Consider the following 12,515-nt stretch of genomic DNA (forward strand, 5'->3'; position numbering starts at 1 on the left):
GAGTTGTCTCTTCGAGAGAGTTGTCTTGCAGCGAAGTTGTAGGAGCATTGGATGACGCGCGATTGTTGTTTCGCAGCGAGTCTTATTATCGAGCGAGGTGGTTGCACGTGGGAGTTGCCTTGCAACGGATTTGTAGTATCGAGCGAGTTGGCTCCTCGTGGGAGTTGTCTCGATGTGGGTGGTGGTACCGAGCGAGTTCGCTCCTCGTGGGAGTTGCCTCGCAACGGGTTATATGACTGAGCAAGTTATCTCCTCGTGGGAGTTGTCTTGCTGCCGGTTGTAGTACCGATGGAGTTGGCTTCTCGTGGGAGTTGCATCGCAACGAGTTTGTAGGATCGAACGAGTTTGCTTCTCGTGAGAGTTGTGTTGCAAGCCCCCCACTCTCGAGATGATGTGGGAGCCAAGTCGGAAAGGATACCGGATCGTGTCGAGAGTAGATCGGTGCTGTGGTGTACCATTAATTGTTGACGTGGTGTAGAGAAATAATAAACTTATTTATCCGGGAGAGAGCGTGCGCGATTTGGTAAAGCGCACTGGAGAGCTCGCGCAATTTGGTGGAGCGCGTTGAAATTCTCGTGCGATTTGGTGAAGCGAGTCAAAATCTACGCGCAATTCGGTAGAGGGTAGTCAAAGTTTTGCGTGCGATTAAATAGGTGGAGGTGAGCCGCGCGCGCGCGAATAGGTGGGGTACGAAAATTCGCGCGCGCGATTTGATGGTATAGGGGGGGCGCGCGTACAGTGATGTTAGGTGACGAATGATGCCATGATGTGATGGTTAGCAGCTAGTCTCACGTGCTGCTTTTTCTTTAATTACCTTTTTCTTTTTTTTTTTTTTTTTTTTTTTTTTTGACGCAGCGCGCGCGCCAGCCCATGGGCGCGTGGCAGTCACGCGCGCGTGCTGTGCACGCGCTCATCCAGTTTTTTTTTTTTTTTTTTTTTTTTTCTGACACGCGTCAGCTGAGGCGCGCGGCGCCCCACGCGCGCGTGTCTTGCACGCGCTGGCAGCTTTTTCCTTTTTTTTTTTTTTTTTTTTTTTTTTCTTCTTCTTTCTTCTTCTCTTTTTTCATTCTCTTCTTTTTTCTTCTATTTTTTCATCGTCATCTTTTTTCTTTTTCTTTTTTATTTGGTTGATATTCACCCCCTTGGGGATGTTTTATTTTTTGAATAGGGATATTACCCTCGTTCCATGAGATGGGATGTGTACCCCCTTGGGGATGTTCTATTTTTTGTGTAGGGAGATTATCCTCGTTCCTTGAGATGGGATGTGCACCCCCTTGGGGATGTTCTATTTTTTGAGTATGGAGATTAAACTCGTCTCTTGAGATGTGATGTGAACCCACTTAGGGTTGAAAGGTAAGGGTGATGTCCAACCTTATGATGGGGATAACTGCCCACTGTAGGATGAGGCGCTCGAGACCTAAGGTTTGAGGTGGATGCGCACGGTTGTGCTATTGGTTCGCGCGTGCCCGTCAGACCCTTTTTTTCTGTTTTTTAAGTAGGGACGTGAAACACTTGATGGGATGTGAAACCCCTTGGGGTTGAAAGGTAAGTGGATGTACCACCCTTGAGATGAGATGCCCAACTTTAGGATGGGATAGCCCCCTATTTAGGACGAGGCGATCACGAACCACTGGGGTGGCGTTCCCAACCTTGGCAATATATGGTGCCACTGATTCAGTGGCAGCACAAGTTGAATCTTCTGTGATCATGCGCTGAAGGTCTTCTTCGGTTATCTGAACCGTTCGAGATGTAAGTAGAAATTGATCATGTTGAGGACCCAGTGGGGCCTCCCGAGGAGGAGCGTTGGCTCCTGCTATGACGAATGAAATGTTTTGGGGGCGATGTGAACCCCCAGGGAGTCGATAACCCTTGTCGAACGAAATATTTTGGGGGCAGATGTAAGCCCCCAAGGAGTCGATAACCCTTGGCGAACGAAATATTTTGGCGATGTAAGCCCCCAGGGAGTCGATAACCCTTGGCGAACGAAATATTTTGGGGGCAGATGTAAGCCCCCAGGGAGTCGATAACCCTTGGCGAGCGAAATATTTTGGGGGCAGATGTAAGGCCCCAGGGGGTCGTTGGCGGTGGTGCCATAGGTGGCTCCACATGTGGAGCAGGTGCTGGTATCGCGTTGGGAGCATCTGCTCCCATCGTGGCGATATATTGGGTCACGGCCTCTGTGGCATCGCGAGTTGAAGCTTCTGCTATCATGCGTTGAAGCACATCCTCGGTTATTTGAACCATTCGAGGAGCAGGGAGTGGTGGATCGGCGAGTGGTGGGTCCCGATGGGGGATCACCTAAACCTCGCGAGGCGGATCCATGGGATGTGGAGGAGGTGGCAAGCTAGATCCTCCACGAGGTGGGAGGTCGTTAGCTGTGTCATTTTCTCTCCGAGCAGACGCCTCAGGAGGATCTTGTTGGCTACGTGATCTGGTTTGCATCGTTCCCACAGACGGCGCCAAAATGATGATGCTAAAATATAGCTCACCTAGGGTGGTGTAGAAAATGAACTGGGAGAGCAAAGCAGATCAGTAGCTTGACAACTTGATGATCCTGAGGTACCTGCGATCATAGAACACATGAACTAAGCCGGGGGTTGATCCGGCGGAAACCCCTCCGACGCTCAAGTCAGACGTGCTGATCATAGAAATAGTCCTGAGAATACAATTAAAAGTATTGCTCAGATAATAGGACGTATCTTAAGGAATGAGTTCAAACCTTTATTTATAGCTTAGTTGAGATTGTCGGGCCCAAGCCTTACTTGAAAGTGATTGGGCCTCGGTGATAGTGGTCTTCGACATTGGGCTCGTGGCCCATTAGATAAAGAAATTATAGGCCCATTGGGTTGGCCCAATTAGGCATATCATATTTATATATCAGATAAATTTCTCCTATTATCGCGTATTCTCACAACGCCCAAAATATATTAGATCAATATTTGAAATGTTTTAAAATATAGCTACTTTAATAGAGGCGTTTATGAAAACTAGACAGGTGCACGTGCGTTGCACGTGTCTAGTTAATTCTTTATTTCTTATATTGAATTTTGTATATTTATCCTAATATGCTATTAAAATTTTAAAATATCTTAAGTAAATAGTGTAAATTCAACACGACATTTTTAGTTTAAAAAATCCAGATTTTAGATTTCATGCTATGACTATTAACCACCTGAAAAATGAAATGAATCAAAGTTTCCATTTCAAATCTCATGCCATAGCCTGAGAAAATATTTTAGAACATGCTATCTTGCAATTCAAAACTTTTTAAAATTCTTGTGGGACATATATTATAATTATATTTAATATAGTACATATCAGAGGCGGAATTAGGATCAAAATGTAGGGGGGGCTAATTAAAACTTTAGGGTTCGGGGCACCGCCCCGAAAAATATTTTAGGTGCACAAAACATTGCAAAAAATAAGTTTATATAACTAATTTTTAATTAAAATATCTAATATATATATATATATATATATATATATATATATATATATATATATATATATATATATATATATATATATATATATATATATATATTAATCATCACAAAAAATTCTAAATTAATTCAAATTATTCTAATAATATACTGCACCTAATATTTCGGAGATTCATGGCACAATCTCATCTTTTTTTTAAGGCATTGGATAAACAAAATTCAAAAATAAGTAATATTCATAAATTTTATTTAAAATAATACAAGTTTTAACCATCTTATTTTATATTTTATTTTAAATATGATATATTTATTTATAATTTATATAAGATTTTGGAGAAAAAACAAAGAAAATTAATGGGTCAAGATAATATTTACAAAAACTTTGGGGGGCCAGGGCCAAAATTAATATTCAAAAAATTTAGTACCAAATATCCTAAAAAAAAATCTTGGGGGGTCAACGGCCCCCCCATGCCCCCATCAAAGTTCCGCCAGTGGTACATATCAAAGATGTTAAGAAATGATCAATTTTCTAAACACCCCCGCGCAGTAATATCTTTTCAAATCAAGACAATCATATTTTCGAATTTTGCTAAAGTCCATCAGGTAGCTTAGTTAGAGGAATTAGACAGAAAATAGTTATTTTAGACTATAAATACATTATCATCCTCAAACTCACCTGTCCTCAAAACCACATTCACTAAAAAATTGCATTTCTTCCACTCTTCCGCCTCTCCTTACTGGCCCTGGCAGCCGACCACTTATATTCCGCCACAACATCATTGGAAAAATGTTATTTTCACATAAGGTGTCTATTTTCATTACAAATTTTCCAACTAAAATGTCCCTTTTTCAGCCTAAAATATCTATTTTCAGTCTAAACTCAACAACTAAGTTGTCTATTTTCAGTCTAAGTTGTCCGACTAAGCTGCCTCGAAGGACTTTTAGAAAATTCAAAATATTCGGGCGGATTGTTAGCTATACAAAATATTTGAGGGATTTTTAGTCAATTTTCTCATGAAGAAAACATTAACTTTAAATCCCAGAATCTAATTTACACAAATAAAATATTTCTATTTACATGAATGATCCAACGATTATGTACATTAAACTACTAAGAAAAATATTATTGTCGATCAAACCATTGAATGTTAGTTTATTGTTAAAATATAAATATATATAGCCTACTTATTTTCATGAAAAAATATATTTTTTAAGGGTCAATATCGTCTATAAAGTTTTAATTATTATGGACTAATAATTAATTTCAAGTGCATATTGTCTCAACAAAGTTATAGTCATACTATACCACTAAATATTCTGTTATTATCAACAATTTATTACTTTGTAAAGTAAATATATTTGATAAATTGTCCCTCTCTACAGTTATTGCATAAAATAACTTTAATTTTCTTTTTAATTGAGTACGTACTTTAATAATTCAAAATATACAAAAATGAATGTATACATAACTTTAAATATAAAAGTACAAATAATTTGAACATTCTTAATATAGTGAATAATGTATGGACCTCAATGCACACAAGTTAATTGATTTCATATATGTATCTAGCTAGATAAAAAGTACTTAAATTTGCTAAAGTAGCTAAAGATTCGATGGATCTCTAGACAGTGCCAACTGCCAACTATGGAAATAGTAACAATTAATTGTTCTAGCAGGTACTCTAGCAGGTACTGACACCAACGTTTCTCTGAGGCTTGTGTACTGAAATATGTAACGTAAATAAGTTCATACGGAATAACATCTCAAAATATGGATTTAGTCATGATATGTCTAGTGCTCGAGTTTCTCGAGAGTCGATGACTGAAAAAATTCAATATTTTAAAGGCGAATACATGATTTTTTTTACAGGAAATCAGTAAATCAATGCCATTAAAACTTCTCTGTTATAATACTGAAGTATAGGATGACATAAAGATGACGATCACGAATCACGATCACGCACCTAAATTACCTTAGCACCTCTGCAAAGATTCCTACTTTGACTGTAAGGTTTTTTAGGTTTTCGTCATTTTAGATCATTAAATTCTAATTTCAGCATATCAAAACATAAGAATGATCTGTAGTCATGTTTGGTACTATTAAATAATGAGTAAATTTTACATGCAAAAGGTAAAAAAACAAATAGCATACTGCATACCTGGATTTTTGGTGAGCACACTTCACTGAAGAATGTATATATCATAAATATTTTTTTTGCTTATCGAATCCATTTATGTAGCACTGATGCAGCAAATGTCTATGTAGCAACTGAGCATTTTTTTTTATTTTCTTTTATTAGTATACAATCTGATTGTAGAAACGCGAATGTTAGCGTACAACTGAGTGTTTGTAGCCCGTACAAAATGGAGAGCCATCTTTTTTTGCCCTGGCCAGAATAAGAAAGGTTTATACTGATGCATAATATATTTGATAAAAGATGGTATTGAAACGTTGCATTGAAATGAATAGGGAAGAATTGTATCGGTTACAAATAAACATTAGTGTTTAGAAATTATTATCATTAGTTTTTTTAATAATTATTACTATACTATTTAATAATAATAATAATAATAATAATAATAATAATAATAATAATAATAATAATAATAATAATAATAATAATAATAATAATAATAATAATAATAATAATAATAATAATAATAATCTTCTATATATAATATAAAAAGAGGATCTATGCCCTCAATGATTGACATGTGGCAAATGATGATGTCATTTGTCAAAATTGCTTAGTTGGAGTTCAATTGATTAGGTGGATTCTTCAATTGATTAGGTGGCATTTTTATTTATGGATGCTTTTAAGTTTTTTCCTATTTTACATTTACACAATCATTTAATAATTGGGGCTCTTTGACATAACCCCCTCATTACTTTTTTTAATGGGGATAGGCCCAAAATATTTTAGACCATTTGAGAAAAGTCCATATTCCAATTTCAGCCATTATGTTTCCAGCTTTAGCCCGGTGGGTCGCTCCGCGCTTTTTTTTTTTTTTTTTTTTTTTTTTTTTTCCGATTTTTTAATCGACTATGAAGCATAGTCGATTAGTCTTAAATCGACTATGCTTCATAGTCGATTAAGGAAATTCTTTATTTTTAATTTTTTTTTTGTTTTTTAATTTTTTTTTATATCAGGTTTTAAAATTGACTATGATGAAGCATAGTCGATTAAGAATCTGCTACTAAACATAACAAATTACAACTGCAAAAAATGCAAAATCAACTATATTTTACAAAAAAACAAAAAATATACAAACATTATAATTGATTTATATACTTGGAATCAATAAACAAAACAATCGATTAACACTTAATCGACTACCATAGCGTAGTCGATTAACTTAATCGACTATAAAAAAACGTAGTCGACTAACTTAATCGACTAAACATAGTCGATTAACCTCCACGGACATTCTCTGCACTCATCATCTTCCGTCTAATCTATCCAAAAAATCATAAATCAGCTCCTCATCCTCACCACGCCGCCGCGGCACCACACCATCACCACTTTCGTATGACAAAATCTTCACTTTTACCGTCACAATGGGAAAGTGTAAGAGCATCTACCTTTCATGTGGTTGTGTGTCTCTAGAATAATTAAAGTGGTCATAATAATAACTTGACTTATTAAAATATTAGAATAAACACTTGCTGTTAGTTTGTTCTTTGTTCCCAGGCCTTGGTACAACGAAACTACTTGGCCTGTGGATACTGCTTCCCACAATACATCCCAAATATTCCTGCCCAAGCAAATCAATTTCAAATTATATATATATAAACACATATTCCCCAAAATTCACACAAAAAAAACTGAAAATTGAACACACACAGACAAAATTAGGAGAAATAACCTGTATTTTGTGTGGTGGAGGAATGTCCAGCCAGTTCAGCCTCCCCTAATCTCTTCCGCCAATTCTCTTTGCCGGATCACCGGCGCCTACTCTAGCACTGTCGCCATATTCATCTTCCCTTCCCCATTGGAGCAGCTTCTGTAACCACCGCGTCTTCTCGCCTAACTTCTACGGCTGATGACGAGTCGCTTCCCCCTCTGCTTTTTGTACGATGCCACGATTTTTTTGATCTACAGAAAGAGGCAGGACGATAAGAAATAATGACTAGGGTTAGGGGAAGTTATAATCAAATAAGGGCAATATTGGTATTATGCTGCTATTAATATGTCAAATTATTTACTAAAGGGGTTTTCTCTAATTATTTTTGGGAGGGGGTGTTTTCTTAACTCATTTTCCTTGATGAGGGGGTTCTTGCTAATTATCCCTTAATAATTACCACATGTATATATATTATTTCCAAAGTTAATATTTTATAAATTCGAAATAAATAAATCTTATTTATATTTTCAGTATTTCAAAATATATTTATTCAAATAAATTCATGAAACTCAATTGTTTTACGAATATTCAAATAATTTTCATAAAAAAAATATTTTTTTAAGTACTAAAATATTAAAATAAAGGAATATGTTGTTGGTTTTTTTTTTTTTTTTTTTTTAATTTTCAATATTTTAGAATATTCGAATATCCATTCCATTAAAAATAATAATGAAAAAATGTTTTAGTTTTTAATTGAAGTATTTAATAAATATACACTATTTCTTTATATAATTTTTATTATACCATATTTCAAATTAAAAATAATTTTATTATTTAATAAATATGCAATGCACGGTGGATTAATTCTAAATGCATTAGTTGGTTGTATATTTGAAAAACACAATTTAATATATAATAATATGATCCGAATTATAGAACGAATTATGTATTATATTTATTAATAAGGAAACATAAATAGGATCACAAGTCCATAAATAGATCTTATTCATAGTACATCAACAATATACTCGATAGATACAGATACACATACATACAACTATAACCCTGCACGAACGAAGCGGATGTAAACCCCCACATTCGGCTGGGTTATTTATTTAAACTTTAACTAATAAAATATTAAATCACTAATATAAAGGAATCTTTCCTTCATATCATCTTTGATTGATTTGATTTATACTTTAATTCAAAATTGAATGGTAAAAAAAAAAATCGTATCTTCATATTTAATGTTTTTATATTGCAAGATTTTTTTTCCACAAGTTTTTTTTTTTGGGTTGTTTCCTTTATTTGTTTGATTTGATTTCATTTACTAATATATAAATCTTTTGAATTTTTAAATTTTCCATAGAATTAAGTTCATTTTCAATACTATATAAACCCCTCAATGTTCATTTCATTTTTTTTACCACCATTCGATTATAAAGTCACAATGTTCGTTTTATACAGTTTCATATTACATTTTTTTTTTATCATTTCTTATAAATTATTATAAGTATATATGCATAGTTTTATATTCATAATTATTTTTATATATACATATTAGTACTATTTGTATTTCTTTCTCTTGGGTTTTAATTTTAATATACTTTTTTTTATTATTTTCATGCAGTTTATTAAATAAAGTCGTGCATACTTTATGAAGATCAAAAAAAATGTTTGCGCTCAGTCCAAACAATGTGTTCTTTGCAACACGTATTTTGATCCTAATTTCGATCCATGTATGTGCGTCTCATGTAGGGAATCAATCAAAGTCGTTCCACGCTCTGGATCTTGCATTGTATGTGGGATGACTGAAATGGAAGATTTCAAATCTTTCTTTTGTTATGGGTTATGCGATGAAACTTTTATACATGAACGATGTATTCCTACAAATCAGTGTTGGACCAATGAATCTACATGGAGGTGTGATTCATGTGATTGGTTATTTAATATGTGTATGTACCAACCATTTGCAATTCAAGAGAATCTCAATATTGATGATGTTGAAGCGGTGGATAATTGCTCGATATGTTATTTTACAAAAATATTTACACGTTATGATATTCAAAAACTGGTACGTTATTTATTATATATATTTTTCTTATTCAAAAGATGCGTTTTAATGTGATTATACTTTTATTAACAATTTTCATTTTAATTATGTTGTAGTACCTGCGCAAAACTTTCACCGAAACTTCTGGATTGGTTGCCAAGAAATATATCCATGTTGAATACGAAGAGGGTTCGTTGAATAAAATTAGTTACTATGAAGCAAAAAATAAATCACGCGCGGTATACCTCACAATTGGTTGGAATTCGTTTTGTACATCGAATCATCTTATTATTGGCAATACTTATTCGTTATCGTTCGACCCCATAAGAAATATAATAAAAGTTACGAACATAGAATAGTTTTTTACATTTTGCAATTATGTTTGTTAGTTATTCTTAGGGGTGCAAGTTGGAACGGAATTTCCAATTTCCGCCGGTTCCGATCCGAAAAGTTCCGATTTTGGAATAACATTTTTCATTCCAACTTCCGAAATTCCGATTTCCGATTTTTTCCGATTTTTTTGGATTGGAATTAGAATTATATAAAATAAATTTGGAATTTCCGATTTCCGATCCGATTTAATTCCGAAAAATTCCGATTTTTTTTCCGAAAAATACACCTACAAAATAATAACTATTATAAAATACTCATTTTTCCAAAAAAATACACCTATAAGTTTTGTTTTATGATTTTGACATAATGAATTGTTGTTAGAAGTCTTATTGGATATTATGTTGTTTTTATTTTTATTTATTTTTTTGAATTGAAATTTAGTAGTTATTAATTTTAATTTTATTGACGTCGATGTTCTTATTTACGAAAAATTATGAACATTTAGAAAATTTCGGCGAAAGTTTTAAAATTTTAAAGGTTATTTGATTTCCGATTTTTTTCCGAAATTCCGAAATTTCCGGGCCTTTTGGAATTGGAATGAATTTTTAGATTCCGAAAATTTTGGAATTGGAATTGGAATTGATTTTGTACTTCCGATTTTTTTTGGAAATTTTCCGAAAAAGCTAACTCCGATCCGATCCATCCGACTTTCACCCCTAGTTATTCTAATATTTTTATTTTCTATGTATTCATATCTTTATGGAGTATCCTAAATATAAATATTTTGATTTTGGTGCGATAATATATATTTTTATTAATTTTTTGATACATCTATATATATTTGTTTTATGTTTATAGATTGTTCCAACTGTATTTTATCAATTATTTATTATAACTCAATGTGAATTATCGTATACAATATGCAATTAATATTCTCGAGAAACATTATTTATAATTAATAATATACATATATATTAATGTGCATCAACAAGACCTATCTATATACATATATGATTGTACGGATTAATTGCCAATCACCCGGATATATGACTGACGTCATTACTCCACCCATTAGTGAAGCAGTATATGTATATTAATAATAATAATAATAATAATAATAATAATAATAATAATAATAATAATAATAATAATAATAATAATAATAATAATAATAATAATAATAATAATAATAATAATAGTAATAATAATAATAATATTAATTATTATTACTATAATAATAATAATAATAATAATAATAATAATAATAATAATAATAATAATAATAATAATAATAATAATAATAATAATAATAGTAATAATAATAATAATAATAATACTAATAATAATAATAATAATAATAATAATAATAATAATAATAATAATAATAATAATAATAATAATAATAATAATAATAATAATAATAATAAACTATACGTGAAAAGAAATAACGCCATCTATTATTTTTTTTTAGACTGTGAGAAAGCGTGTAGATTGTAGAATGATTGGTTACTATTTTTTAGGGTTGTAACTCGACGTAATAACAGATAATGAGATAAATAGGGAGGGAATTAGGAAGAACTTAGAGCCAAAAAAATTAAAGGTATATATGGTATAACTATAAAAGAAAATTAAAAAATAAATAAAAACTATAAATAATCTTTATTATCTTAAATAAAAAATCATAAATACGAACTAAAAATTCTTCAGTAAAAAGATTCAGCGGATAAAACATGACTAATGAGTAATAAAATCTTTGCTTGTCATAGTAATTCTAATTGACCAACTTGACCTCGGTGACATGTCTGGTACGAATATACCGAAACGAATATTTTTTCCCAACAACCATCTCATGGTCCTTGAAAAATTGTCGCCACCCTGTAATCAATTCAAAGCGTACAGTTTCATGATTCTTTTCTCGGACTAGGTGACTCAATTAGTTGTCAATCAAAATTAATTATTTCCAAATTAACTTAATACATATTTATTAACTACCATGATTAACTATTTCCAAATCAATTCAAATCAAATCAAATCATTTCATTATATAATCAATGATTTCAAAATTTTAAATTGCCGCTCATTTTAAAATTCAAATTTAGAAATTTTAAAATATTTCCAAAATTACATAATAATTCATGCTATATAATCTCCTACAACAATGTGATTTTCAACACTCGATCCAACTACTTCATATTATCATATCCAATTATGTTTCCGTTTTAATATTTATATATTATTTGCAGCACTTGATCCAACTACGTCATATGATGATCTACTTCATATTATCATATGTAATTGACTTTTTGTGTTAATAATTATATGTAATTTTCAGCACTCGATCCTCCACCTTCTTTTGTTCCAATTTTTTTTTCCTCAACACGTAATCGATCCAAATACATATCATTAATATTCCTCACGTCTCTTTTAAAATTTTAATGTTTTTTTTTATTGAAATGGGATTTATAGTTGTAGGATCCGATATTTTATAAAATTAGATCCCCTTTCAAGCTTAATTTAAATAAAATATTAAAACATCAAGTAAAACTTTTTTTTAGTACGCATTTTCAACTTTTGGCACTACGTATTTTAATAGTTGGATATATATCCCTCAATTTTATGCAATTGGTTTTTATATATGAAATTAATTACTAAAATTTTGGATAGCTTTATGCCCTAATTTTAATTACTCCTTATAATCTTCATTCAAATTACTCCCATCAAACTAAATCAATAATGTTTTCAACTATACTTTTTATAGTTTCTTAGATTATTCCAAAATCTAAAGGGGTAGAAAATTTTATTATTGGTAATAATTGGTAGATGGTTTAATATTGTTTTTG

At 31.9% G+C, this 12,515-nt stretch overlaps 1 long non-coding RNA gene across 1 annotated transcript; it reads right to left on the bottom strand.

Moving 5' to 3' along the window:
* Positions 1 to 6,702: 6,702 nt before the first annotated feature.
* Positions 6,703 to 7,701, bottom strand: LOC148772745 (uncharacterized). The gene is made up of 2 exons (XR_016032765.1): positions 7,311 to 7,701; positions 6,703 to 7,199 (listed from the first exon to the last, which is right to left on the bottom strand). It is a non-coding gene; the product is annotated as an uncharacterized LOC148772745 (long non-coding RNA).
* Positions 7,702 to 12,515: the final 4,814 nt, after the last annotated feature.

Source organism: Erythranthe guttata, chromosome 1, assembly GCF_056151865.1.
Source record: "Erythranthe guttata isolate IM_541 chromosome 1, IM_541, whole genome shotgun sequence".
In the NCBI taxonomy this organism is placed as follows: Eukaryota; Viridiplantae; Streptophyta; class Magnoliopsida; order Lamiales; family Phrymaceae; genus Erythranthe; species Erythranthe guttata.